At 40.1% G+C, this 27,731-nt stretch overlaps 1 pseudogene; it reads right to left on the reverse strand.

Moving 5' to 3' along the window:
- Positions 1-5,019: 5,019 nt before the first annotated feature.
- On the reverse strand, positions 5,020-27,731 carry LOC114404718 (annotated as a pseudogene).

Below are 27,731 nucleotides of genomic sequence, written 5' to 3' on the forward strand. Positions count from 1 at the left end.
AATATCGTAATTTGTGCCTAAATCGAGACCAATCTAGATCTAATTGTGATTTAAAAATCACAATTCTTATGAAGAATAAATTATTCTGCATTGTGAAACATATTTAATGATCTAGCATGAAAATACATTGCAACCATAAATAAATATTGTTAGCTATCAACAATAAAAGCTCAAAACAAAAAAAATCTGTCATGCTGCTCTTAGTTTAAGCAATTTAAATGTTTCTAGTAATTAAGTTGATAGCAAAAGATTAGTTCCCAATTCATTATTTTTTTTTTATCAAATCAACACAGTAACTTGTGTTTGCATTCTTTAGCAAGTGAAGAGAAATAAAAAAATCAAGATAAGGTTTAGAGGAGAAAGTTGATGAAATTTTTTTGTACCTTGTTAATGCTTCTGTCACCAATTTACGTAGAGGATATCAACCTATTTCATTCCTTGTCCGTGGCGGTGCTCATGGTGGCATTACCATCGGTCTCAATTTATTGTTTTCTACTTGCGATGGCCAATGGTCACAAGAGCAAGAGAAAAATATTTAAAAGTTTAAAAACAGCTTAAAACTTCTAAAATATATGTCCAATTAAGATTTTTAAGCCAATTTGTTATGATTGTCGGTATAAGCCCCTTTTCTTGTAGTGTTACCACCGTAACATTTGATTAATTTTTAAAATCTATCACAATAAATTCACTATGTACCTATAAGAATTAAAATAAATTATCAAGTATAATGTAGAAAAAGAAGAAAAAGATGGATTAAATTAGCTCCAATGTTATTAAATATATTATACTAACATAATTAAATGTTATAATCATAATTTTTAAATGTAATTTATTTTATATATGTTTGAATTTTTCTTATTCAAAATGATTTAAAGCTAAATTTCTTTAAATTTAAGTAAATAAAAAAATTGTGTCATACCATACATTTTGTTATACTAATAATAATTTTTTCAAATCTAACATTCTTATTTATACATTTGACTTTTGTTTTTCAAAATGTTTTTAAAAAATACATATTTACATTTTTAATTAAATAAAAAAAATTGGCTCATACCATAGATTTTATTATACTAATACATTTCTTCAAATCTAACTTTCTTAAATATGTGTTAGACTTTTAGTTTTTCTAAATAGCTTATTTATTATTTTTTTAATAAAATAACAAACAAGACAAATGTACCTATTTATAAATATTATATTAATAACATTAAAAAGTATTCTAAAAAACCATTTAACATTGTATGAGTATTTTATTACAAATAAAATTATACCTATTACTAGTATAAAAAATATGAGTAGCTCTTGAACACAAAAATGGATCATCAATATGGATAACAATGGATAGGATCTCAAAAGGGTACTATAGAACCATTCTCATACGCCTGATAAAAACAATATCTGTACACGCCCCATACATGTGTTGGTAGAACTTTAATGTGAGAGGAGTGGTTCATTTCTACAAATTATGTTTTTCTCGAGGGATTTTTCCTTCATTATTATATTATTTAATTTAATACAAAAATATAATTAAGGTATAAATTTTAATGATTTATTAAGTGATGTGTTTTAATTAATTAAATTCACATTAAATGTTTTTTTATAAAATAAATAAATAAATAAAGTATGGATAATAATTATAAATAGAAATTGAATATAGCAAATGAGTTCGACTCATATCATTCATAAGCTTGCATTGTGTTGGAGTGTACATCCACCTTTTAAGTATTTGACGAAGAGAAATATTTTCAAATAGAAACAAACTTATACAAATAATTGATTCCCAGATTTCTAAAGATGTAGAAAAAAGTATTAAAAAAAACAAAAAACATTGTTTAGATTTTTTAACGTGTACATTATTTTATATATCATTTGTTTAAAAAATTTTATACTTGTATTATTTGGGTCATTTTTTTGTATTAAATAGGTAAAAAATTCTACTCATGTAAAACACAAACTTTTGTAAGTTTTGTTATTTGAAATAAAAAAATTTATTGGGTCCCATATCTCATTTAATGTTTGTCTCTTGATATTGTAGTTTTAAAAAAAAATCATCGGTTTTTGGATAATTACTTGACAGTTTGTTGTTTTGCTTGCTGGATTTCGTTTGCATGGCTCGCATTTTTGTGATTTTGGATTTCGAGTTTGAAATTTGGGTTTTCTTTGCCACGATCTCAGTTATTTTTTATTTCATTTTGATTTGATCATTTTTTCCTTTTCCGTTTAGGTAATCATGATTGTGTAATAAAGCACGCACATAAGATGGTCATGGTTTGCGAAGCATAATTACGACGCTCATTATTTCAGATTTGTTATATCAATTTTTTGTTCCTCTTTTCTATTTGACTCTCATTCTTGTGTATAAATCACATGAACTTGTTGGAATTAGGATTTAATGCTTGAATCTGAAATCACCTTTGTTGTCCATTATTGCTTGATGAAATGTCAATTTGATGTGTGCCTATTCGATGATGTCAATAGAAAATCTCTTCTAATGAATTTAAGAACAAATAATTGCACTAAAGAATTTTTAGAGAGAGAGTGTGTATGTAAGAGAAATAGAGAAAGTTATGGATGGCTTTGAAATTGAGCTTTGGAAAGTTTTGATATTATGTAAGCATTGATCATTTATAAATCAAAATGTTAATCTTGGAAAAGCATGAGTACATGGCATATGATTGTGGTTTGATCTGACAAGTACCTTCTTGTTGTATGAAGTGCATAAAAAATGAGTCCTAATTGGTTTCATTTGATTAGACTGCTGGCAATACAGGTTAACTTTCTATTGCCCCATGAAAAAAGGAGACATTTAACTGTATATCATTTTGTTGTTGTTTACTTTATCAAATTACTTTTTATCATGCACAAGTGTGCATGCACATGCTGCTCTCAAAACCTATTTGTGATTGAACTTTTGATTTATCATTGTGATAGTCTAGCAGGCCAGTCAGGCTGAATTCCAGGTAGCATTGTAGATTCATAAAGAAGTTGAGCCAATGTTCATTGGGTAGATACTGATGAATGAGAAGAGCTACACCACTACAAATAACATATCCAATGGGTAGATACTGATGGTCATGCATTTGACAAAAAGGAAAAAACATAAAGAAAAAGAATTCTAAAATAAAAATAATGGCAAAAGATATCACTAGAAGTCTAGAACTACATAGAAAAAAAAATCATGAAAACAGAAATATAGCACCAACTAAACTGTACAAGGGCAGAGTAGAGAGTTCTCCGTTATTAATTTTGAAGATCCTTTAAAGATTATTTCTTTCTTCTTAATGTTTGAATCCCTATCCAAACAGTTCTGCAAATGGGGCTAAGACATGCATCTATGTTATTAAAATAATTCCTACACACAAGTAGATAAAGCAAAGTTTGCCACTTCAAAATGACACCCATTTAAAAGAAGGGAAAAGTTTCAATGAAAAAATAAAGGAACCAACACTACTAGAAAAATATGATTTGACGACGCACATTCTACGTCAGTGTTGAAGAACCTGTCGTAGTTGTCAACACGGTGGCATTTACGTAATTATATAAGTTTTTATGTGGCGCGTTTGTTGTACAACGACATTTGTCTATAACCCCGTCGTTGTAGTTTTGATGGAAGTCATAAAAGACGGTGCTTGTAGGTACACCGTCCTAGAAATAGTCACATACAAAGTCGATGTCATTAAACACCGTCGTAAATTTTGTAGTTTATATAGTCTCGCGGTAAACACCCTCTCTCGTACCCTCCAAAAACCTAGCGCCCCCGCTATTGCCTGAACTACTTCATCCCGCCGTGAACTCCATCCCGCTACCACCCTGACGTTTTGTTTCCCGCCGTGAAGTACTTGAAGCCGAAGTGGACCTGCTGCTCCCACCACCGCCACGTAGCCGAAGTCGTGCCTTTTTGAGTGGCGTTGCCACCTTTCAAGTGTTCCTGAAGGTAAGGATGTCGAAGTTTTTGAGTTCTGTTTTGGTAATGGTTCAATATGTTATAGTATTAAGGGTTTTTGAGTTGTTCTTTGGTAATGCTTGAATATCTGATTATCGACTTGTTCACTTGCCCTGACAATGTCATCGTTCAATATGCAAAAAGGATTTGAAGCAAAATAAGTGAAAATCGTGCCCTTTTGTGTTTAATTGTTAGTATTTGAATTGTTTGTGGTTGTACCTTTACATAAACTACAAACCCTCTTTCCCAATTGGTATCCCATTTGATTTCCAAACATGCTCTAAGACGCTGATATTGAGAAAGTGATTTCCGAACATGCTGCAATCCCTTTCCACTCATTGTTCATGTTACTGTACTAGTGTTGTTCACACTTATCGTGGGGAAACTCTGCTCGGGAAAAATGTATTGTTATAACCATCCTTTGAAAAAAATAAATTGTGTGAAACAAGTTACTATAGTATACATCTATCAACTGCAGGCTGCTATTTGGAACTAAGTACGAAAAGGTCACTCATAGAAACTAAGTACAAAAAGGTGCGTATCTTCTGAATCTGAAATACAGTTTTGCATCTGTTTCTATTGGTTCCAGGTTGTTATTATATGGGCTCTCTTCAGACTTTTTCGTATTCTCATATTTCATACCTGTGTTTAGTTCAAATTGTCAACTCATAGAAATAATGTTATTTTGTTCTTCAGCGCCTGCATAATATTAAAATTATGGTATGCAATTCCTAATAATAAAACCAATCTTCATATATTTTTAATTTTAAATAGATATTGTATTTTTATGATAGATGTGTCAACATAGATGCAGAATTCTGGATGTTGATTCTGTCATTGTTAACTGTGGCTTGTTAGCTATTGGAAATTTGGTTTTGTACTCATTTTATTAGATTCCAATAAGATTGTCTTAGTGAATGATAACTTTAATCTAGACCAAAAAAACTATTGGAAATTTGGAATAGGGAAAGAAAGCCATAGAGAATGGGCAACGACATCTTATATTAGTGCATGCGATTTGCCTCTGTGTCCAACTTGAAAAATTGTGAAGAGTGTAAAATTTATTATCTCCTTAATTAGGACAGCATAGCATCACCTTCATATATAGCTAAAAGATGCAATAGTTTGTTACACCTTACAAGACAATAGAATAAACACTAGAAATTAGTTTATTACACCTTACAAGACAATAGAATAAACACTAGAAATTAGTTACCTGCTATTTGCAGGTTGATTTAAAAGAAATGCAACCTCTTTAGCACTATGAACATCCACTACTTTGAGATCAGAAACTTGTGTATTTCCATTTGCGTCATGTTTGATTGTATATTGTTTTCCAGGAGTACCATTTTCCATGCGTGTTGTTGTAGATATCAGATCACGGATCCTTTCATTGTATATTTCCAACATTGACACCTGTAAATTTTGCAAGGAAAACCTTATCAGCAATTCTGTGTCATATTTAAAATTTTATACACATTGCAATGGTGAAAAATTAAGAAGAAAAATACTCTGTTACCTACATTTCATATTTCCAGCCTTGAGGTTGTTGAGACTGCTTTGTTTGAAATATTTGCTCTAATGAACGAGGTATCAAGCCCTTCTCCTCTAGATGTCCAGGCCTTCCCATCATTGTATAGGTTTTCCCTGACCCTGTCTGACCACAGGCAAAGATGCAAACCTGGAAAAGAAAAAACATCACCATATTATTAGACATCAATGTATATAGTATATATATTGATTTACAAACATTCATGCTAGAAAGGCAACATCCAACACCAAATCTAACAGATAGACATTTGTCTCACAACACTGATATGTCAGAACCAAAGAATAATAGGGCAAAGAAGGGCAAAAATACAATACAACATGAAAGTGAGTATAGAAAATAAAGGGTTTTAGAATTCTGCTTTTCCAAAATTGACTAGTAATAGTGCATTAAATGGTTGATCCATATGTATATACGATTTTAAATGAATAGTGCTTTAGAGATGACAGAAGAACTTTGAAATTACCTTGTAACCATCAAGAGCACTTGGTACAAGCTGTGAAATTTCTACAAAAACTTCTTCTTGTGATGCCTCTGGTGTAAAAACTTTATCAAATGTAAAAGAATGTTTTTGGCCTAAGAACAAAACAAGAGCAACATGAGTTGATATTTTTACAGCACAATCTAATTCAAGGAAAATGAAATAAGAATTGTTTAAAATACATCATCACAACAAATATACCATTTTGGGCTAGGTCAATGGCTCATCCAGAAGTTTCCATTGAGGTTGGATAACTGAAAATCTTGCCTTCTGTGCTACAACTTTCATCAGCTAATAAAGGCCTCACTCGACAGAATACACGAATGTTCCCTTTTAACTCCTGTTAATATGAAGATTATTAAGGTGTCAATTATTATTATCAACGTTTTGGTTCAGGGAATTACCAAAATGGTATTATGTAATTTTTTCCTCAGCCTCTCCTCTTCTATAAGTTTATATTCTGCATCTGCTAAGCGTCTTTGCTACTCATTCACAAATTTTTGTTGTCCTTTGTACTCTGTCCTTGTCTCGTATGCAGATATATTAGACACCTAACAAGGAACAAAATCTATGAATAAGATAAATAATCATCATAATGTATATGTCAAGGACCAACTAAAGAATTAAGCAATTAGGTAAAATTTCACATTCTTTATCTAACAAATATATCAAATGGTTCTATACCTAGTAGTATACAACTATTAAAAAAATTCTTGATTACCTGCAGTTTCTTCTCTGCAGTTGCTAGTTGCTCTTCCAATGCCTTTATCTGATTATCTTTCAAAGAACATTTTTCCTGGAGGAAGGAAGCTCATCCTCTCATGACTCCACAATAACAGAATGGTGTGATATTTAATTAAAACAAATAGGGTATACAAACCTACCTCCAGATCATTAGCTTTTAAGGTCAAGCTGTCCAATTCAGTGGAGGAGTGCTTCCTATATTCTTTAACTTTCTCTAATTCAGAACTTAAAGTTTGTACTTGAGATAATTGTCAGTCTCGCTCATCTCTTACTTGTTGCAACTCTCCTCTAAGAGAGGAAACTTCTGTAGCCAGGACATCCTTCTGTTTTATAGCCTCCTCTTGAGAAGACTAATAAAAGAACCAAGGAAACTAGGTAATATACCAGCTGCATGATAAGTAAGAAATAAAAGAGAACAAAAAAGACAGCAAAACAAGTTCAATAACTAGGGTCATCGGAATTTTTTTGAAAGATTAAGATAGTTATCTTAAATCTAAAACCAAAAATTACATGTGCCTAAAATTAAGATAAAACAATATAAAATAAAGTATTACAACAACTCTTAAAACTCTGCAATCAACTAAACTTGGCAGGATATTAGCACTTTCAGTTCTTTGATCCTTCTTAACAAGGATTCTTATGAGATCTTTAGGGCATATATACCTTAAGATCATATAGTTTCCACTTTCCACTACTAAAAATAATGCAGAAAGACCAAAAGCATCAGGTCTTGTAGGAGTAACATCTTGTTACTCTCTGTTATTTTCACTAATATTCCAATTTCTTTAATATATGAAAAGTGTTATTAAATTCTTGCTCGTGTTTGTATGTTTATTAATAAAAGTTTTAAAATGATTTGGATAAAATGGTTTTTTTGAAATCAATCTTGGTTAAAACTAATTTTGAAGTGATGTATCATTTATGTTTTGTTACTAGTAAAATTCAATATTTTATCCAACAATGCAAACATTGTCAAACATATTGCTTCAACTTAAAATCCAATTACTTTGTTCGAATCCTAGTACATAGTTGTCTTAAATACTTGAAGGGAGAGTTTTACTGTCAATAATGGTCATCTGAGTTGGAAATTAAAGATTGTCTCAAGTGGAAGATACATTAGATTAAGACAAAAAAACTTAAAATCCAATTATATATTCAAATACAGCATGACATTAACTGGAATGACAAGCAAAATTTTACAAGACAGGCGTACTGGATGAATAAATGAAATTGTTGGTTGTGAAATAATGTTATTTTCAGTTATGCTGTATAATTTATCCCCTATAGGTTATTAAACTTTTCCCATTGTCATTTCTCAGGGTTTTTAAACATAGGACAACCAAGTGTTATTGCCATTGAGGATCCATAGGTTTTGTTGGAAGAACTGCCTTTTGCTTTTACAAAAATGAATATTTTCTTTCTGTCAAAATAAATAAAGCAAGAAAGTGGATTGTATATGATGGATTATTCATGATTTTCCTCTTGCTTATGTTTGCATTTCTCAGTTATGAGCTTATTTCAATTTACTGGGTGGAGTTTTTTTTTTGTTATGGGTGGGGATAAAATAGGGGGTTTGAATGTTGCTGTTGTCAGTTTCTTTTAGTGGACTCTTGATTTTGTAGAGGATATTGAACAGTTATGTCGTATTCTGTAGCTTCTTTGAATCTCTTTTGCTTCTCTTTCCAAGCTACAGGATATTTGATAATTTTCCTTTTAGTCATACTTGTTCTGTCAGTTGCATTCTTCCACAACCTTTCTCTCTTTATTTGGTCTTTCTGATTTTTCAAAAACAGAATATTTGGAGTCACTATTTCCATTTCCAAAGCCACTAGTCCCATGCTATTTTGGAGCAGTTGCTGAATATTTTACCAAGGAATATATTAAAAGTGGAAATTGGAGATATTTGGGAACCAAAATTCTAGGAAAAACTATTCATACTAGGGTAGTCTACGACAGATTATCTAAGCTGGGGTTGAATAGTCTTGGAACTCTGTCTTCACTACTTTCTTTAGTAAATGCCTTGCAATTTATTTTTTTATAATATGAAGTTGATTGGCACAAATTATTTTGTACATATTAGGCAAATTTTTGTCATAGATGTGGTTGATTGACTAAAGTTTTATTATTTTTCTGGCTGAATCAGGCACCAAAGAATCACATTGGGAAGAACTCCTTTAATTATTTGCAGGTTTGTTTATTTTTTCTAGTAATTGATATTTATTATAATAGTTTTAAAAATGTTTTTCAAATTCCACAAATGACAAACATGTATGATGCCTGAAAACATGTATGCGTTTTTCCTTTTTATTCATGGCATGTAATTGTTCTTTTGAGCCCTCTACTATGATCTTTATTATGTCCTTTTGTCGCAATATCATACAATTACTAATGGAAATAGCTGACATGCCATTTTAAGGGGTTGCATAACATGTTATTTTCGTGGTCTTCTAAAATGACCCTTTGTGACATATAGGATCAAGACGTATGATCCATTCAATTCTTGGAAGAGGTCTCACATGTACCCTCCCTTTCTAATTACACAAAGGCATCTGTCAAATTGGAAGACCACTGATTAAAATGTGTATCGAAATCTTTCTCCATAGCTTTAAGCCAGGACTAGACTAGAAGAAGCGCTTCGTCCATCAGCTTGCTTGCATTAAAAGTTTGGTTATCAAAGACCACCTTATTTCTATGTTGCCATATGGTCCTTGTGAGGGCTATCCACCAATAGCTCCATCTTATATCTTTTGTTCGTGTAGCATTCCTTCTGCTGTGCTGCATGAAATGATCTTTTTGTTCTTTCGGGAAAGCACCCACTGAATTAACCCATGAGAGTGACTCCCACCACAAGGGGAGGACCTTACTGCAATTGAAGAAAAGGTGTGCTGCAACCTCCTCCGAATTGTTGCATAACGGGAACATTGGGTCACTTATCTCTACTTGTCTCCCTCTTAGATTCATCTTCATTGGTAAGCGGTCTTTGATAAGCCGCCATGTAAATACCGCTGCCTTAGGTGGTATCTTAAGTTTCCACAAAAGCACAAAAATCCCATCCTCTGTGTCCCCCCTTATTTCCTCTGCTTCTATTATGATTCACGCTTGTCCTTGTCCTTGTGCTGGTTCTTTCAACATAGGGTTTGAGGAATTAGTGTAATATAGAAGAAGTGTAGGTCTAATGTTTTTGTCGCAACATGCCCGTTTGCGGGCGAGCGAGGCGAGGGTCACGGGTGCGCTTTCCAAGGGAGGAAAGATGCGTGGAGTCGCCACCAACATTTATTTGTGGAAAACGTCAGAAAAACCGAAGGAAACCGGTCAAAAAGAAAATTCCAAGTTCGGAAGTTGTATTTGCGTTTGAGGAAGGTATTAGCACCTCTCACGTTTGTCTCAAAGGACAACAACCTTATTTTTTAGAATTGTGGAAATTGTGTTACCTTAACTTTTATTTCTTTTTATTTTTTGAGGTCGACAAAAGCGGGGCTCTTGCTCCTACGTACCCTCCATCGAAGAGGAAATCAGACCTACGTAGTTCTTCTTTAAGGGTGAATCAAGCGATTCTTTTTACTTGGAAGGTGATCATCTTAAGGCGTTGGACCTTAAAAATGATCCATTTACTTGGTAAGAAAAATTGAGATAATAAACTTTCAAATCCTTTTTTAGTTTCACTTTAGTTATTAGTCAATTCAATTAAGAAAGAGAAATCCCAAAGAGAAACGTCCGATTGATTTTTTTTGCTTTATTTTACTAAAAGGTATTTTTTTATTATTTTACCTCTTTTTTTATTTCCAACGTGGTTACAGCACGACCGAACGGTCGGATTTCATTTTAACAGAAATTAACGGATATTACAAATCAAATGATCGGTGAAAATTTATTTTATTTTTTGATTAGGCGAGAAATGACTTAAATAAATGACTGAAGCACGTCAAAAGAGGGTACGGAAAGTAAATGAAACGAGAAATAAAAGTACACGAAACAAATGGGGACCACCACGGGTACATAGAATGAATTGAAAAGCTCGGTTTGGGGTAGTTACCGGTTGAAGACCGAAGAAAAACAAAGAACGAACGATGAATGTAGAAGAACGGTTGAAAATCTTCGCGTAATTACCCACGGAAACGTTACGGAAATGTTACGGAAGCGCCTCGGCTTGGATTTTCCTCACGGAAACAATTTTCCTCAGCAATTTCAAGAGAATACGAAGTGCCAAGAAGGCTGAACCCCTTCCTTCTTCATTCCTCCCCCTATTTATAGCAAAATAGGGGAGGAGCTTGCCACCCAGCTCGCCCAGGCGAGCCAGGTTGCTTCCTCCAGAAGCAACCGCCTTCTGGAGGAAGAATCTGGAAGGCCCAAGTGGGCCTGGTTGCTATTTACACCCTTTTTTTACTAAATACACCCCCTTTACTTTTTTGGTGATTCTTTTTCCGTAACGTTACGGAACTTTACGAATTTCGTAACGACACTTATTTTCTTTCCGTAAGGTTACAGATCCTTACGGATCATGTATTTTAGCTTTCGAAAAAGTTACGGAAACTCACGGATTGCGTAACAATACTTCCTTTTGGTTTCCGTCAAATTACAGAATTTCACGGATGGCGTAACCACGCTTCCTTTTGATTTCCGGCGCATCTTGGGACTTCACATATTGTGCAACAAAAGGTGCCAAGTACTTCGAAGCGGTCAATCAAAGGTTGCATGCCATCAAGCAATAGTCCCCAGACGAAATTTGGGTATGACAGTTGCCCCTCTTTACTTACCTTTTATCGGAGATAAGAGGAAAGCAAAGATAAAACACTGATTTCGTCCGTCTTTGCCCTTTCCATGATTAGTCTATGATGACTCCCGTCTCTCCTTCTTTTTTTTTTCTGCACAACACAAAACAAAACACAAACAACAAAAACACCAATAACATAATATACATATATACACATGTTTGGCGAAGGAAACGATCGGGAAAATAACAAAAACCACATTTCCCAATCACCGGAGGCTCCGCACCTGATGGTGGAGGACGCATGAATAGCGCTAGGAAATCAATTCATGGGTCTCCGAACAAGATTTCGAGGGTGGAGGATAAGCGAACAGCGCTAGGCAATCAATTCGCGGGGCTCTAGACTCGATGGTGGAGGATGCATGAATGAAAATCAATTCATGGGGCTCCGAATAAAAGTGGAGAATGGAGGATAGGCGAACAGCGCTAGGCAATCAATTCGCGGGGCTCCAGACTCGTTGGTTGAGGATGCATGAATGACAATCAATTCATGGGGCTCCGAATAAAAGTGGAGAATGGAGAATTGGCGAACAGCGCTAGGTAATCAATTCGCGGGGCTTCAGACTCGTTGGTGGAGGATGCATGAATGACAATCAATTCATGGGGCTCCGAATAAAATTTGTTGGCAGGATCGAATGGTCTATCGGGTTTTTTTCCACCTAAAAAGGCAAACATGCTTTTTGCAAAGAAAAATAAATCATTCGCGAGAGCACCATATCTTAGAGAAGCAATATACCCATGCCAAGGGTAATCTTCCTTGTAACCGTAAATGAAGGGCAGACGTCAACATTTAGCTTTTAAATGAACATTCAGGGGAAACATCGGGTTAAGCTGAAACTGGGAATAAATCACTCATAGTGTATACAAACTCACACAGGCAAGTGTTTTACCCTAACCCCAAACCATAACTGCACCATGACTTTATTTTGCACACGATTTCCTATCGAATCAAAGATCACACGTGCGATCACGGATCAATAGGATTTTCTCGAGGGTAGTGTTTTCGAAGAGGAAGCTGGGTGTTTCGGTCTTTTCCTATTTGTTTATGTGGGGCGGGATATCGCCAGTCGAGAATGACTTTGAATGGAAATCCGAAAGGAAGAACCACTAAAAAATGGGTTTTCCTTTGCCGGCAGTCACTTACCTTGCCGAAAATTTATCTGGTCTGAAGATTTTCTGTTCTCTTTCTTTCATTGATTGGGAATTACTCTGTTTTCCTCCGATCTTTCCTTTTTACTTTCTTCCGATCTTTTGATCGGGAATCCTTCTTTTCCTTTCTTTTCATTTTTTATTTTCCTTCTTTTCATTTCTTCCTTTTCTTTCTTTTCATTCCTCCCTCTCCATTTCTCTCTTTGGGAGATCGGGTTTTAGCAATCTATTTGCTCTCCCTTGAGGAGATTCCGCTGTCCTTTGCTTCGGGGGAAAGGATGAGGATTCTTTTTATAGGCCAAGGTTCAAAATAGTCTAAGGTTGTGTCTCAATGGGGTCTTTTATTGTGGGAGCCCGATCTTGATATCTAGGGCAAAACAAATTCGTGTGTCAAGGTGTCGGTCTCGGGCCGAACTTCCATATTATTCCACAAGGCACGCGCAACAATGATGATTTGGAAACAATGTGCAAAATTAGTCATGGCCACAGCCAGGTGGGCACTCAAGCATCCCGTTTATGGCATTGTGATACTACAGTTGGGAATTTACACAAACAGACCCAACGTTTCCAAATTATGTCCTTTCATCAGTTCAATGAATCCATCCATTCTTATCTCAGTTATTCAGGAAAATAAACTCTTAGCGTCAGTCCCTTGTTTCCAGAAGATATGTTTGCTCTCTACGAATGATTTATGCTTCCTAACCATAACATGCCGACCTTCGAGGTCTTTCTTTCTTTTTCCTTTTTGTTTTTTTCTTTTCTCTTTTTTTTATATTCACAAAAAACTATACATCCATTGCCCTCTATGAGAACAACTTTCCTTTGTACACCTACATTCCTATACATAACGAACTTTTTCTGTGCACACACGCATTAAAACCCTTTCTCTTTATGTCAACACGGTCTATATACAAACCCTATTTATGTTCAAAGATCTCCTTTTTTCATTTTTTCCAACACACACCCGTAGTTTATACAAAAAATTCTTTACATACACTTGTCGTTCATATACACAAAAATTTCTTTTCACACATTATTTACACACACAAAATCCTTCTATTTTCTTTTACATATATAAAAAACTATTTTCTTTTCTTTATATACATAGACACGACATTTGTTCACAACGCTTCTTTCTTTTTATCAGGATTTTTGGTTCATTTTATTTTTAGGACGACGTTCCTAAATGAAAAACTCTACACGGTTCCGGAATTTTAACAAACACTATTGACAACAACGAAGTAAGCACTAACGTAACAGTTTAAATGACATGTATGCACAAAACAAGAGTCAATCAAAAGGAAACAAACATTAGTCCCTCGGTTTATACAAAAAACAAAATGATACATAACAGATAAAAAAGGAAACTTAAAAAGAGAATATGCATCTAGGGACCTCCCGATCATGTGGCTTCGCTCCCTCCCAAGAAATCGAGCAAATTGGTCATCTCCTCGTCCATGCGGGCCTCATCTGCATCGCCGGGAGCCTCTGCGGGTGCCTCCCCTGCCTGGGCCTCAGGCCAATCCCTGGGCCATGCGACCTCTGCCCTGAACTGATCCGGAGTAGGGCATGGAAAAGGAGGGAAACCCTGGCTCTGCAGGCTAAGGTTGAGCTGGTAGAGGCAGTCATGGGTCTGCAAGTGCGCCCTTTGGTTGGCCGCCTGCTGGCAAACCAAATTCCGTAAATACCGCTCCGTGTCAAATGACCCAGCTGGGTCAGCCTGAGGAGGTGGCGGCGGTGCATCTGGGGCCTGCGGGTCGCCACCCTGCGCCTGTCTGGGCGTGTAATACTTCTCTATGAAAGCCCGGGTGATCGGCAGTCGAATCACCTTACTAGGTGTGACAGGAACCCTGAACGACTGGCAGAGACCCGTGATCAATGTCGAAAAACCCAGGGCCCTATTAGACTTATCTGGGTCTAGAAGGTGCCTGGTAGGTGGCATACCTACAAATAAATAAATGGCATCAGCGATCAGTTGAGCCACATGAATGTTCATCCGTGTCAGGATGGCATACACCAGCTGACACTTTGGCAGAGGGAGGTCGGAATTATGATCGCTGGGTAGGATGTTGCTGAGCAGCAACGTCATCCATGTCTGGGTCAAGGTAGTCATGTTGGTGCGCATGATTAGCACCCGTCTCCCGGCAGCGGTCCAGGCAAAATCTTGACCTGGTATGCATAGCAGCTGAGCGATGGCCTCCTCATCAAATCCATCGGCCTGGTTCCTCCTCTGGCCGTATTCGCACTCCTAGCCCTCCTCCAATACTAGCGGATATCCCAGGAACTGACTGAGTGTGGCGTCCCTAAATTAATGACTGGTTTAATAGTAATGATTTAAATAACGAAAACCATGGTAATTTTTTTTTCTTCTTTTTCTTTTTCATTTCTTTCTCTTTTCACAATGATTAGGTTTAGAAGGAAAATCCTCACTATAGAGTCCTGAATGGCCAGTTCACAACTCTATTCGGAGTCATTTCTTTCTTAACACTCGAAATCTCTAAACTATTTGTTGTTTAAAAAAGGAATAATGTACCAGCCATTACTTTAGGTCGTCACGTGAAAATAAAAGGATGAAATACGGTCGATAAACTCTTTTACAAATAAAGTTTGCTAATGCTTTCCTTTCAAATAACAAGATTAAACATAAATGCATTCATCATTTAAAGCTGTCCAAAATATGGGAGTTTTACAAAATACATAGTGTCTTCCAGAGCAAAGGTGTCCACAGTGGTGGCTTCAGCTACATGTATACAATCATCAAATTCCTATACAATAGGTCTACCCATACAAAAACAAAAGAGTAAACCTAACAGTCAGTCCTAGATACACCCACCCTCAAAAAGCATATAAAACTAGTCCATGGAACTGTCCACTATGATGAAGAGCCTCCACTGGTCGCCATCTCTCTCGGGCCACTATCCTCCGTAGAGTCTGCCTCAGATGCTGACATGACTTCCTCGGAAGAATCCACCTCTGGAAGTGGGTCCTCATCACCCTCTAGAAAGTCAAGAGCATCCACAGCAGGCTCAGGAGGTAGCTCCTCGGGATCCTCCTCAGGGTCTTCCTCGGATGACGTCACCTCGATCACTTGGACTGGCTCCGCTAGACGATATGGTGTTGGTGTGGGTAGTATCCACTCCACAGTGCGCTGAAGCGTGCGCACGGGTTCATCTGGATGCACCAAAGAAGTCGCCGTAAATCGAATAGTGCCCCGAAATCGGCACGTCGTGTTGCCTTCGAGGGTCTCCCAGGTTCCCTCTAGGCACTCCATCTCTACTCGATCATGGATTAGCTGCGCCGCCATCACGATCTACAAGGAAGAAAAGAAAGGGGTAGACTCTTTCACAAGAATCTAACTATGCCACAACACAATTCGTCTCATAGCCACTACATGCAAGAAAAAAGGGTATCTTAAGGCTTTTCATCTCTGGTAATCGATTACACAGCCTTGGTAATCGATTACCAGAGGCCAAACTTGAATCACACAGCTTCAGAACATGAAAACCTGAAATAGGCACTGTGTAATATATTACACATACCTGGTAATCGATTACCAGTGACCCATTCCTCTGTGTAATCGATTACACAGACTGGTAATCGATTACCAGAGGCCTCTACAACCTGCTGCCTTCAATTCTAAGCTTGGTAATCGATTACACCCCCTTGGTAATCGATTACCAGAAGCCCCCATAGCTTCCTCACCTCGTTTTCAAGCCTGGTAATCGATTACACCCCTTGGTAATCGATTACCAGAGACCATCTTAGCCTCCTGTCTTCATTTTTAAGCCTTGTAATCGATTACGCACCCTTAGTAATCGATTACCAGAGGCCATAACCCATATATCACACAAGATTCACAGCTGGCCAGCCACCACACAAGCCTCCTTGCTTTGTGGTCTTTGTTCCTTTTATCTGTTGACTGCCAGGAGCTTGCCTGCTTAGGTACATCACAGGTTCTCACTGACTGACTATGCCCGGGTTGGGTCGGGATTGGTCAAGCTTGGTTTTGGGCAATAGCACCCCACCTGACGTCCCCAAGGTCTCCTGACCCCCGCGACATATCTCCAGGTACCACTCTGTGGTCAACGAATAAAAGCAGGAAGTTTCACCCTTCTACACTTCCTCATCTCAAGCTTGTAGGATTATGGGGTACCCATCACATGTGGTACTAGGTGGCGGTCGGGCGATGGTGCACAACAAATTTTCCACATCCACAAATCGCGCATAAACCTACCATCCCCTGTTGCCCACCTCCAACTGAGCTCACGTACTCCCATGTAGCCCAAATCCTCGTTTCTCTCAACACCGGGTCCCCATCAATCCTCCCAAGCTTCCCCAACATCCAAGTAATTCAACATTCAAACAACAGAAACTATCACAGCCAAGAAAACAGGGCAAAGGCAGAAAACTCTGCCCAAAACAGCAACCAAAATCACAGCTTTTCTCACTTAAAGACCCCAGTAACAATTCCTTCGTTCTAGTTCGTTAACCGTTGGATCGACTCAAAAATTTCACTGGAAGTCTCTAGTACATAAACCTACATTTTGACCGTTGGGATCTACTAGTAAACACCCAGAACTCATTCTGCATCACTCTTTCCACAACCAGCAAATACATAGCATTTTTTTCTGCACTTATGCAAAATTCTGCTGCACAATTTCACAGCAAAATTCTGCATAAAGTGCAGATTTCGAAAACCACACTTCCCCTCATCCAATCTTGCTCAAATCAAATCCTATAAGTCCCAAATCATGTATCAATCATGTCTAAACCAAAGTCAAGCTTCAAAACACAGCAACACAAAATCTAGGTGTCCCATACCCCTCAATTTAATATATTTTCTAGGTTTGAGAAGTGAAATTGAGAATGAGGTAAATTTGAAGCAAACTCTCACCTCAAACAAGTCTATAACATCAATCTAAACTTGCTCAAACTGGATTTACACCTAAAATTCCACCGAATCAAAATTTGACTCCTCCACACCCAATTTTGCCCTAGAAATGGCTCTTGGTTCACTTTGGTCATTTGTTTTTCTCTCTAGCACAGTCCAAGCTTTCTCATAAGTCCTAAATGACATTTCAAGCTAGGATTAACTCACTTTAACCTCCATTTACCACAGAATCCAGATTTAACCTTCCAACTCTCAAGGCCTCACTCTTTTTCCACTCATAACACCACATTCTCACTTTCTAACCCTAGGTTAACTCTACCCTTCATCTCTAACAGTTTTCCATAAGCAATTTCAGCACATAAACATCACAAGCATCATCATAAGAACCCTAAAACTGAATGGGTAAGCTTAACTCATCCAAACATGGCAAGTTCAACATGCTTTCAACAAATTTCTTCACAAATAACTATCATGAAGCAGAAAACTAGCAAAACTACCCATCATATCTCCCAAAACCCCATACCCACGAAAATCAATAGAGAAAGAAGTCCACCCAAACCTGAAATTTCGAAGTCCCACACGTAGAGACGCGCTTCATGACTCCGAAAATGCCCTCCTTTCGCGATTTGGAGCAGAAATGGGCACCAAAGGTTGAAGCTTTGTTGGGCAACAATGGTGGATGAAGAAGAAGGAGAAAAGCAACGTGAGGGAGAGGGAGAGAGAGCTGTCTGAAATTTCTGTGCTGAGTGAGGAGAGAGAATACAACTTTTTGGTTTTAAATAAAGGGTTTTCTCTTTTTCTATTATTTTATTTAAGCTATGCCACATGTCCCCATTTGAGTGGAGCAAAAAGGGCCCACTTTCTCTTTTGATTGTGACCCATACTTAGCCACAAAAAGTGAGAAAAACCTGACCTTTGAAACGCTAAAATCTTGCCTCGGTTTGCGTGCCATTTCTCTGGTTCCAGTTCCTCGCGCTTTTCTGCGTCCGTCGGGGCCAGTTTTCGAAAGCAAGCAATATATATCAAAACGCTCAGAATAAAACCCTGAGCGTGGTTCAGAGGTTGGTTTCGTTAAATTTTAAGTCGCACACAAAACGATGATTTTTAGACTAATTAATTAAGAATTAACCCATAACCTCCCAGTTATGGATTTCTCTTCCTTAATTAGCCTAACCCGCATATCTTGCCCCCACTATTCCTACTTCTATCAAGAACATGTATGCATATACACTGAATAATACTTATATATATATAATCATTCAAAATACATCGTTTCCAAAAATTTCAGGTAGAAATTTCCAGGATGTCACACTGAGGGCGTCTGCATCGAAAGGAATCCACTGGCCCCTTACCCATGACCGGAGGTCCCGTACGCCCTCCTCTGTAGGCCAAGCATTGGCGTAAAACTCGAGAACTATATCCAGATCAAACTTGACCATGGGCATGACCAGCAACATCCAACGCCGACGAGCTATCTCCTCCTGAAAATCTGTGTACTCGTCGTCCCTGAGCTGGACGCGTCTCTCTCGGTGGAAGGACCATCCCTTGATGGCTTTGAAATGCTGCTGGTGCTCAGCGCTCTTGAAACGATGGCTATCGAACTCGGGAGCGGCACTAGTCCCTGCGGCCGCAGCGTTCTTCCTAGATCTCTTTGAGGCAAGCTTCCTCGGGGCCATTTCCTATGAAGACAAACATTTGGAAAGTTAGTCTACAGGATAATGCTTATTTTAACACAAAAATGATATGCTAATCTTTCCGATTTAGAACAAACTCATGCACACATTAATGTAGCACATTTATGAACATGCGTATGTGTAAAATATCCTACTATTTATGTCAACATACAAGAACATTCAACACATTCTAGTTACCACACATATATATATACATCTTTGAAAAGAACACACATTCTCGTGCTCAAGGCATTGTGTCAAAATTTACACCTAATCACATCCTAAATATTCTGCTATCACAAACTACCTATACATATTTGAAGTATTTAACACACAAATTTATGTTGTTTCACTCACATTTTTTTATATGCACATTGGAAAGCTAATTACGTCATGCGCATACTTGCATTTGAAAAGGAAATTCCATGCCATCTATATACATTTGAGGGATAATTCCACACCATATATCCATACCATTGAAAGGTATTTTCCATGTTTCCTAGATGCAAAGTATCCCTCATGGGGGCAGCCAAATTCTTAGTAGAAAACCCTCTCAAGCATGTCCTAATTTTCATGTTTTTCCACTTTCAAAACAAAAATTTAGATTTTTAGACATAAGCCATGTTTCCTTGCATTGAAGCTAAGAGCTTGGGTTTCTAAGCTTAGAACTGCATTTGGGCACCTATTCCGAATCCTCTATGTTGTCCCTATGTATATAAAACAATCCCACAATCCCAATCTTACAAAACCATATTCATATGTCATTGAGGCATTTCACCGAGCACTTGGTGGGCGCATGTTTAGGCATAAATTGCAAGAGAATGGGGGCAATGTGGCATGCCCCATTGCTTCAAAATACAACATAGGCCTAAGGTCATTCCCTACAACCCCTCAATTCAAACAAATCAAGCATAAAAAGCAATCCAAAACTGCCCCACAAATATGAGTACATTCTCACAATTTAGAGCACTAAAAGATGAACAAAAGGCACCAATGGAAAGCTAAAAACTCAAGGATTGAATACTTACTTGCTGGAGTGAGTAGGAATACCAAAAATGAAAGCAAAATGCAACCAAAAGTGGCTTGGGGAAGCAAAAACCGCAAGCCTCGTGAGTTCTCTCTTTTTGAATGAGGGGGGGGGGGGAGTTTTTGGGTGCAGAAAACGTTCCCCTCCCTCCTTTTTTATAATCTGGTGCAGGGGTTGCTCACCTAGGCGAGCTCAGCTTACCCAGGCGAGCTAACCTGCCAAATTTTTTTTTTTTAGGGGAAACACAACCATGGCCCCCTCTACTTAAGTTAGATCAGGCATTCATTACTTATTTTAAACAAAAATAGTAATAATTAATGTAAATTCAAAGGATACTGGGCTGCCTTGCAGCGATGTTTTCTGCTTGTCCAGCACCGGGAAGGGACGACGACCTGTCGGTCGTGACCCTATCCTCCATTTGCATCCGTCCCTAAGTACCTAAAAGTAGGAAGCAAACAATGCGCAGCAAATCGTGACCGGGCCATCGTCTTACCTTGGTTGATTTCTGTCGTCAACTTTGTCTTGACTTCTGACCATGGCCTAAGACGATTCTGCCCCTGTTATCACAAAATATGCATGTGTATGTGCATGCATGAATGTTTTCAATGCAATGATCTTCTTAGTGAAAGCTGGTTAGGTTCATTTTTAAATAAGCGTTTGGGGCACCCCATGAACTGAGCGAAAAGGACTCAAGTTATTACAAACTAACACAATGTTTAAAACCAAAGTGAGGACTGAGGCCTCAACCCATCTTCTCTTCTTTTAAAGAAACGTGACGAGACAATTACAGCGGATGGGAATCCCTGGAGGAAACCAAGAAGAACAAAAAACTCAGAAAATAAGGTCCCCCTCGTTGAATTCGGGGCCCACTTCCCTCGATTATCCTTAACAGCGTGGGATATCTTTTTTAGCACAAGGTCCCCCTCGTTGAACTTGCGCGGGTGTACCTTCTTGTCGAACGCGTTCTTTATCCTTTGTTGATACAGGCGCCCATGGCTCATGGCCGTCAAACGCTTACCTTCAATAAGGTTGAGTTGGTCGCATCGTGTTTGAGCCCACTCTGACTCTCCTAGGCCTGATTCCACTATTATCTTCTGGGAGAGGACCTCTACCTCAAATGGGAGTACCGCTTCCATCCCATAAACCAAGGAATATGGCGTTGCCCCAGTAGAAGTTCGTACCGAGGTTCTATATCTGTGTAGGGCGAAAGGCAACATCTTATGCCAATCTTTGTATGACACCGTCATTTTCTGAACAATCTTCTTAATATTCTTATTTGCAGCCTCTACAGCCCCATTCATCTTTGGCCGATAAGGGGTGGAGTTATGATGCTGGATCTTGAAATCCTCGCACATTTCCTGCATCATTTTGTTGTTCAGATTGGTGCCATGGTCAGTACTGATCTTCTTAGGGAGTCCGTATCAACAAATTAGCTCCCTCTTTATGAATCTGACCACCACACTTCTCGTGACATTAGTATAAGAAGCCGCTTCGACCCATTTGGTGAAGTAATCTATCGCCACAAGAATGAAGCGATGACCGTTCGAAGCTTTGGGTTCGATGGCCCCAATGACATCTATTCCCCACATGGAAAAAGGCCAAGGGGCGGACATAACATTCAAAGGATGTGGCGGAACATTGACATTGTCCGCGTATGCTTGACATTTATGACATTTCCTTACATGGGCGCAGCAATCGCTTTCCATAGTGAGCCAGTAATAACCGGCTCTAAGGATCTTCCTGGCCATAGCATGCCCATTGGCATGTGTCCCAAATGAACCCCCGTGGATTTCCTCAATCATGTAGTTCGCCTCTTTGGCATCTACGCATCGTAGGAGGGTCATGTCGTGGTTTCGTTTGTACAGGATGGTACCACTCACAAAGAAACTAGTAGCCAATCTCCTTAACGTTCTTTTGTCATTGTCGGAAATCCCTGGTGGATATTCTTTGTTCTCAACATATTGTTTGATGTCGAAGTACCACGGTTTCCCATCCCGCTCTTCCTCTATCGCACAACAATGTGCCGGCTTGCCCTGAGATCTGAATTCGATGTACGGCAGATCCCCGTGTGGGCAAGTTGAAACATGGATGCCAGGGTGGCCAATGCATCGGCCATTTGGTTCTCTTCCTGAGGTATGTGGTGGAAAGAAATGTCGTCAAAGCATTCGGCTAACTTCAAGATGTGAGTTTGATAGAGTATCAACTTCGGATCCCTAGTTTCCCATTCTCCTCTCAACTGGCGTATTACCCAGCCTGGCCGTGAAAGGAATACACTGATCAGCCGGGGACATAAGGACTGCCCCTACTCCATGGCCCAAAGCATTAGATGCCCCATCGAAGCAGACAATCCATTTTTCTATGTTCTCATGCGTCCGCTTCTCTTCGAACAGGGCCATGATGTCTTCATCTGAGAACTCAGGGTGCATCGGCCGATAATCCTGGAGGGGTTGCTGGGCCAAATAATCTGCCAAGGCGCTTCCCTTTACCTCCTTTTGGGTGACGTACACAATATCGAATTCAAATAGTAGTACCTGCCACCTAGCGATTCGTCCCGTGAGGGCCGGTTTCTCAAAGATGTATTTCACGGGATCCATTTTGGAAATAAGCCACGTGGTATGACTGAGCATGTACTGCCTAAGCCGATGTGACGCCCATACCAGGGCGCAGCACATCCTTTCCAGCATTGAGTAATTCATCTCACATGCGGTAAACTTCTTGCTTAGATAGTAAATGGCTTGTTCCTTTTTCCCAGAATCATCGTGATGACCCAACACGCACCCCATAGACTCGTCTAACACAGCCATGTACAGGAAAAGAGGTCTTCCTGTTACAGGTGGCATGAGCACTGGGGGGTTTGCGAGGCTCTGTTTGATCTTCTCGAAGGTCTCGTGGCAGTCGTTGTTCCCTAGGACCGCCAGGTTCTTACGTAATAGCTTAAAAATGGGCTCACATGTAGGGGTGAGTTGCGAGATAAATCTCGCGATGTAATTCAACCTGCCCAAAAAACCTCGAACCTGCTTCTCCGTGCATGGTTCCAGCATTTCAAGAATGGCCTTCACTTTCTCGGGATCTATCTCTATCCCTTTCTGACTTACGATGAATCCCAGCAACTTCCCCGACTTTACCCCGAAGGTGCACTTGGTTGGGTTTAGCTTTAGTTGGTATTTCCGCAACCTTCCAAACAGCTTACGCAGATTGACGAGGTGTTCGTCCTCAGTTCAAGATTTGGCAATCATGTCATCTACGTAGACCTCTATCTCCTTATGCATCATGTCATGGAACAACGCTACCCTGGCACGCTGATAGGTTGCCCTAGCATTTTTCAGCCCGAAGGCCATCACTTTATAGCAGAACGTTCCCCATAAGGTGAGGAAAGTAGTCTTCTCCACATCTTCGGGTGCCATCTTTATCTAATTATACCCTGAGAAACCATCCATAAAAGAGAAAAGGGCGAACTTGGCTGTATTATCTACCAATATATCAATGTGTGGCAGGGGAAAATTGTCTTTAGGACTGGCTCGGTTTAACTCCCGCTAGTCTACACACATTCGCACCTTGCCATCCTTTTTCGGGACATGGACAATGTTGGCCACCCACTCCGGGTATCGAGCTACAACTAAGAAACCTGCATCGAACTGCTTTCTCACTTCTTCTTTGATTTTTAAAGACATTTCGGGTCTCATCCTTCGTAGCTTTTGCTTAACCGGGGAAGACCCAGGATTCAATGGCAACTTATGCTGCACAATGTCGGAGTCCAGACCGGGCATGTCTTGGTAGGACCATGCAAAGACGTCTTGATATCTTCAAGAAGGGTTATCAAGCCTTGGCAGATAGGTGCGGTCATACTGGTTCCTACTTTTACTTCTTTCTTTCCCTCTCCGGTCCCTAAGTTTACCAGTTCGGTTTCCTCTTGGTGAGGCTTCATTTCGCGTTCTTCCTGAGCGATCAACCTCTCCAACTCTGGTGAAAGGGCATCCTCTTCCTCTTCTTCGTTCATCGTTTGGCTTACATCTCGGTCGAAATCAATTGTCAAACCCTCGTCGTTAGGATCCTCAAAGAATCGACCCTCATATCTATACTAATCAAGACAAAAGAAACAAAAACATGCAAAATGATATGAGAAAAGATGGAACTGCAAGAACAGATGAAACAAGATCTCTTTGTTTATTTAATAAGGTAGGTTTCACAAAACAAAAGAGAAAGGAATCTATAGCCTCTAATTACATTGAATCAGCGGTATAGACCTTTGACTGGCTTATCACGCGCCAGTTCCCCACTTGGGAATCGGGATGGCATGGTTGCACGAAATTTGGCGGGTCTTGAGGGAACTCCTCTCCTACTGCTGCCACCTCTTCCTCGGACATTATTCCGGCACTGGTGAAACACTGGCTAACATGGTCGGGCCATCCCTATCCGCCCGGAATCTTGATGGCGCATTTCTCCTTCCTAGCATCCCGGGTTCATACCCCAACCCATATTTGTTCGGGTTTCCTCTAATATCGACCACGTCGGCATTCCCGAGGCCGTCCTTGCCAGACCCATTCGGGCTCATATCCGTGCTTGAGCATCACCCGTGCCACCATTATGGCCGCATTGGAGAGAGAAGGTAGCAACGGGCTCGTTTCTACAGAGGCACAACTCACCACCTCGAAGGATTGGAAAGCTGTTTCCAAAGATTCTACTGCTGCTTCTACATATGGTGCGGAGGAGGGGCAGCTCACCAACATATCCTCTTCGCCTGACACTATACCAAAAGTCCACCAACCGCGAACTTCAATTTCTAGTGAAGCGTCGAAGGGACCACTCCCAGCGCATGAATCCAAGGTCTTCCCAAGAGGCAGCTGTAGTGGGATTTATGTCCATCACTTGAAAAACCACATTGCAAGTGTGGGGGCCTATCTGAATGGGGATGTCGATTTCCCCCATCACTTCCCGCTGACTACCGTCGAAGCCTCGAACCACCATTGAACTTGGTTTTAAACGTGACGCACTAAAAGGAAGCTTCTCCAAGGTGGTCTTTGGCATCACATTTAAACTTGAACCATTGTCGTTGAGTACCTTCGCGACGACATGGTCCATACATCTGACTGACACATGTAGAGCCTTGTTGTGCCCTCTCCCCTCAATGGGAATTTCTTCTTCCGCAAACGCGATATAATTATTGGTGGTTATATGATTAACAATGCCTTCAAAACCCTCAACTGAGATGTCGTGTGCTACATGGGCTTCGTTGAGGACTTTTATCAACAGTGCACGATGAGGCTCAGAGTTTATGAGCAATTCGAGTAAAGAGATTCTCATCGGAGTTTTATTCAGTTGCTCAACTACTTCAAACTCGCTTTGTTGGATGAGACGAAGGAACTCATGAGCCTCTTCCAAAGTCACTGTCTTTCCTTGAAGACCTTCTTTCTTCTCAGCTCCCTTTACCACCGAAGGATCTACTTCTTTTGAGGGGGCGGCTATGTCTGTGGGCTCTTGGACCATGGGCGCTTTCCCCTTGGATGGCAATTCCGTCGAGTGAGGGGGAGCGAACACCCGGCCACTGTGGGTTACGCCACTGAGGCCGGTGATGTTGGTCACCTTGGCTGACAAGGAGTCAACTTCGGTTGCAACTCTTTCTCCAAAAGCGGGAGGGGTATACTTCCACGGAATGGCCTTATTACTTTGATATGCAAACGACGTCGGCTTAGGCGTTGTCCGGGGGTACTTGGGTGTGGAGCCGGTCCCTTTCCTAGTGAAACATATTACTAGGGCTTTGGGGGTTGGGGGAACTTTCTTTTCTTCCGACTACATGCAAATCTATGGTTCTTCCCTCCCTCCTTTGGACACTTCGAGCTGCCCCCAGTCCATGAGCCGTTGAAGCAATTCTTCCACCGCGGGACAGGTTTCCATGTCGTGTGACTCCCCGAGGTGAAACAAACATTTGTCCCTTTCGTCTCCGCCGCGGGAGACCATGCATGCCGCTTTCAGCGACTGGTAGATGAAGCTTCTAGATGTAGCCACATCTTCTAATCTCTTTGCCCCCGATGGGCCATGCTCTTCAATGGCATTTACGCTAGCCCCTCCATGACTGGCTAGTGGGTTGGTTTTAACATTGGGGCCCTCCTCTTGGAATGATGGCCAACCGGCATTAATTAGGTGTTGCACCTTATATTTGAACGGCAGGCAGGAGTCAATGTTATGTCAGGGGGCTCCACTATGGTATGCACACTTGGCATCCGAGTTGTACCCCTTGGGGTATGGTGGCTGGAAGACCTTCCCGGGTATGGCCACCACCAAATGATTTTCCAATAATGAAGGCCACAACTCGGAGTATGCCATGGGAATAGGAGAGAAATCATCTCTCGGGGGGGGGGGGGGTGCGCCGTGCATTATTATAGCTCGCGCCAGGACTTGTATTATTAGCTGGTCGGGGTGTGGCTGGAGCTGTGTGTTGGGCAGACGTTCTTTCTATTGTGGGTGGTCCTTTTACTTGAGTTGGGAGGGAGCTCCCAGCTCGGATTGAAAAGTTCGGGGGGCTGGGCTGGTATGAGTTTTGGATATTTTGGGGTGCTTTCATCCATGTTGGGGCGGTGGTGACCGCGTGAGTATCTCCTTCTTTTTTCCTCGTGCCGACCACTGGGGCTCTTCTGTTGTTGTTGGGGGCCATGTTGGAGGCATATTCAAACTTGTCTTTTCTCAGCCTGGACTCGATCCTTTCTCCGGTGAAGACGAGGTCCGCAAAGTTAGCTGGCATGTACCCTATCAGCTTCTCATAGTAGAACGCAGGCAACGTATCTACCATAATTGTGATCATCTCCCTCTCAGTCATGGGCGGGACGACTTGGGCTGCAAGGTTTCTCCACCTTTGGGCATATTCTTTAATGGACTCATGTTCTCGCTTGGTCATGCTCTGTAGCTGGTTCCGATCAGGAGCCATATCCGTGTTGTATTGGTACTGCCTAATGAAGGCAGTTGCGAAGTCTTTCCATGACCAGACCTAAGAAGCTTCCAGATTGGTATACCATGCCACTGCTGCTCCGGCTAAGCTGTCTTGAAAGAAATGCATCAACAACTTTTCGTCCGTAGAATATGCCCCCATCTTTCGGCAATACATCCGAAGATGTCCTTTTGGACATGTCGTCCCTTTGTATTTATCAAAATCTGGTACTTTGAACTTGGGAGGGATGACGATGTCAGGTACCAGACACAGATCCGCCAAATCTGAGAACGGGTAGTTGCCGAGGCCTTCTACCGCCCTCAGCCTCTCTTCAAGTAAATCAATCTTTCCCTTATCTTTTGCAAAGGGAACGGATTCTTTAACGGGTGCGGGTGGAGACGGGACATGGCGGACTATGTTTGGTTGGGGCAATTCATGGGGGGCCGGATCCTTGAGGGGCAGTAGAGGGCCTAGACGGGCATCTTCTTCATCGTCTTCTTGCAGGGGATAATCGGCATAAGGATGGAGTTGCCCCTCGAAGGTAGGGGCTTGGTTCAAATCGTCCGGAGCGGTACGGGGAGTGAAGT

Source organism: Glycine soja, unplaced genomic scaffold (assembly GCF_004193775.1).
Source record: "Glycine soja cultivar W05 unplaced genomic scaffold, ASM419377v2 tig00105977_1_pilon, whole genome shotgun sequence".
NCBI lineage: Eukaryota > Viridiplantae > Streptophyta > Magnoliopsida > Fabales > Fabaceae > Glycine > Glycine soja.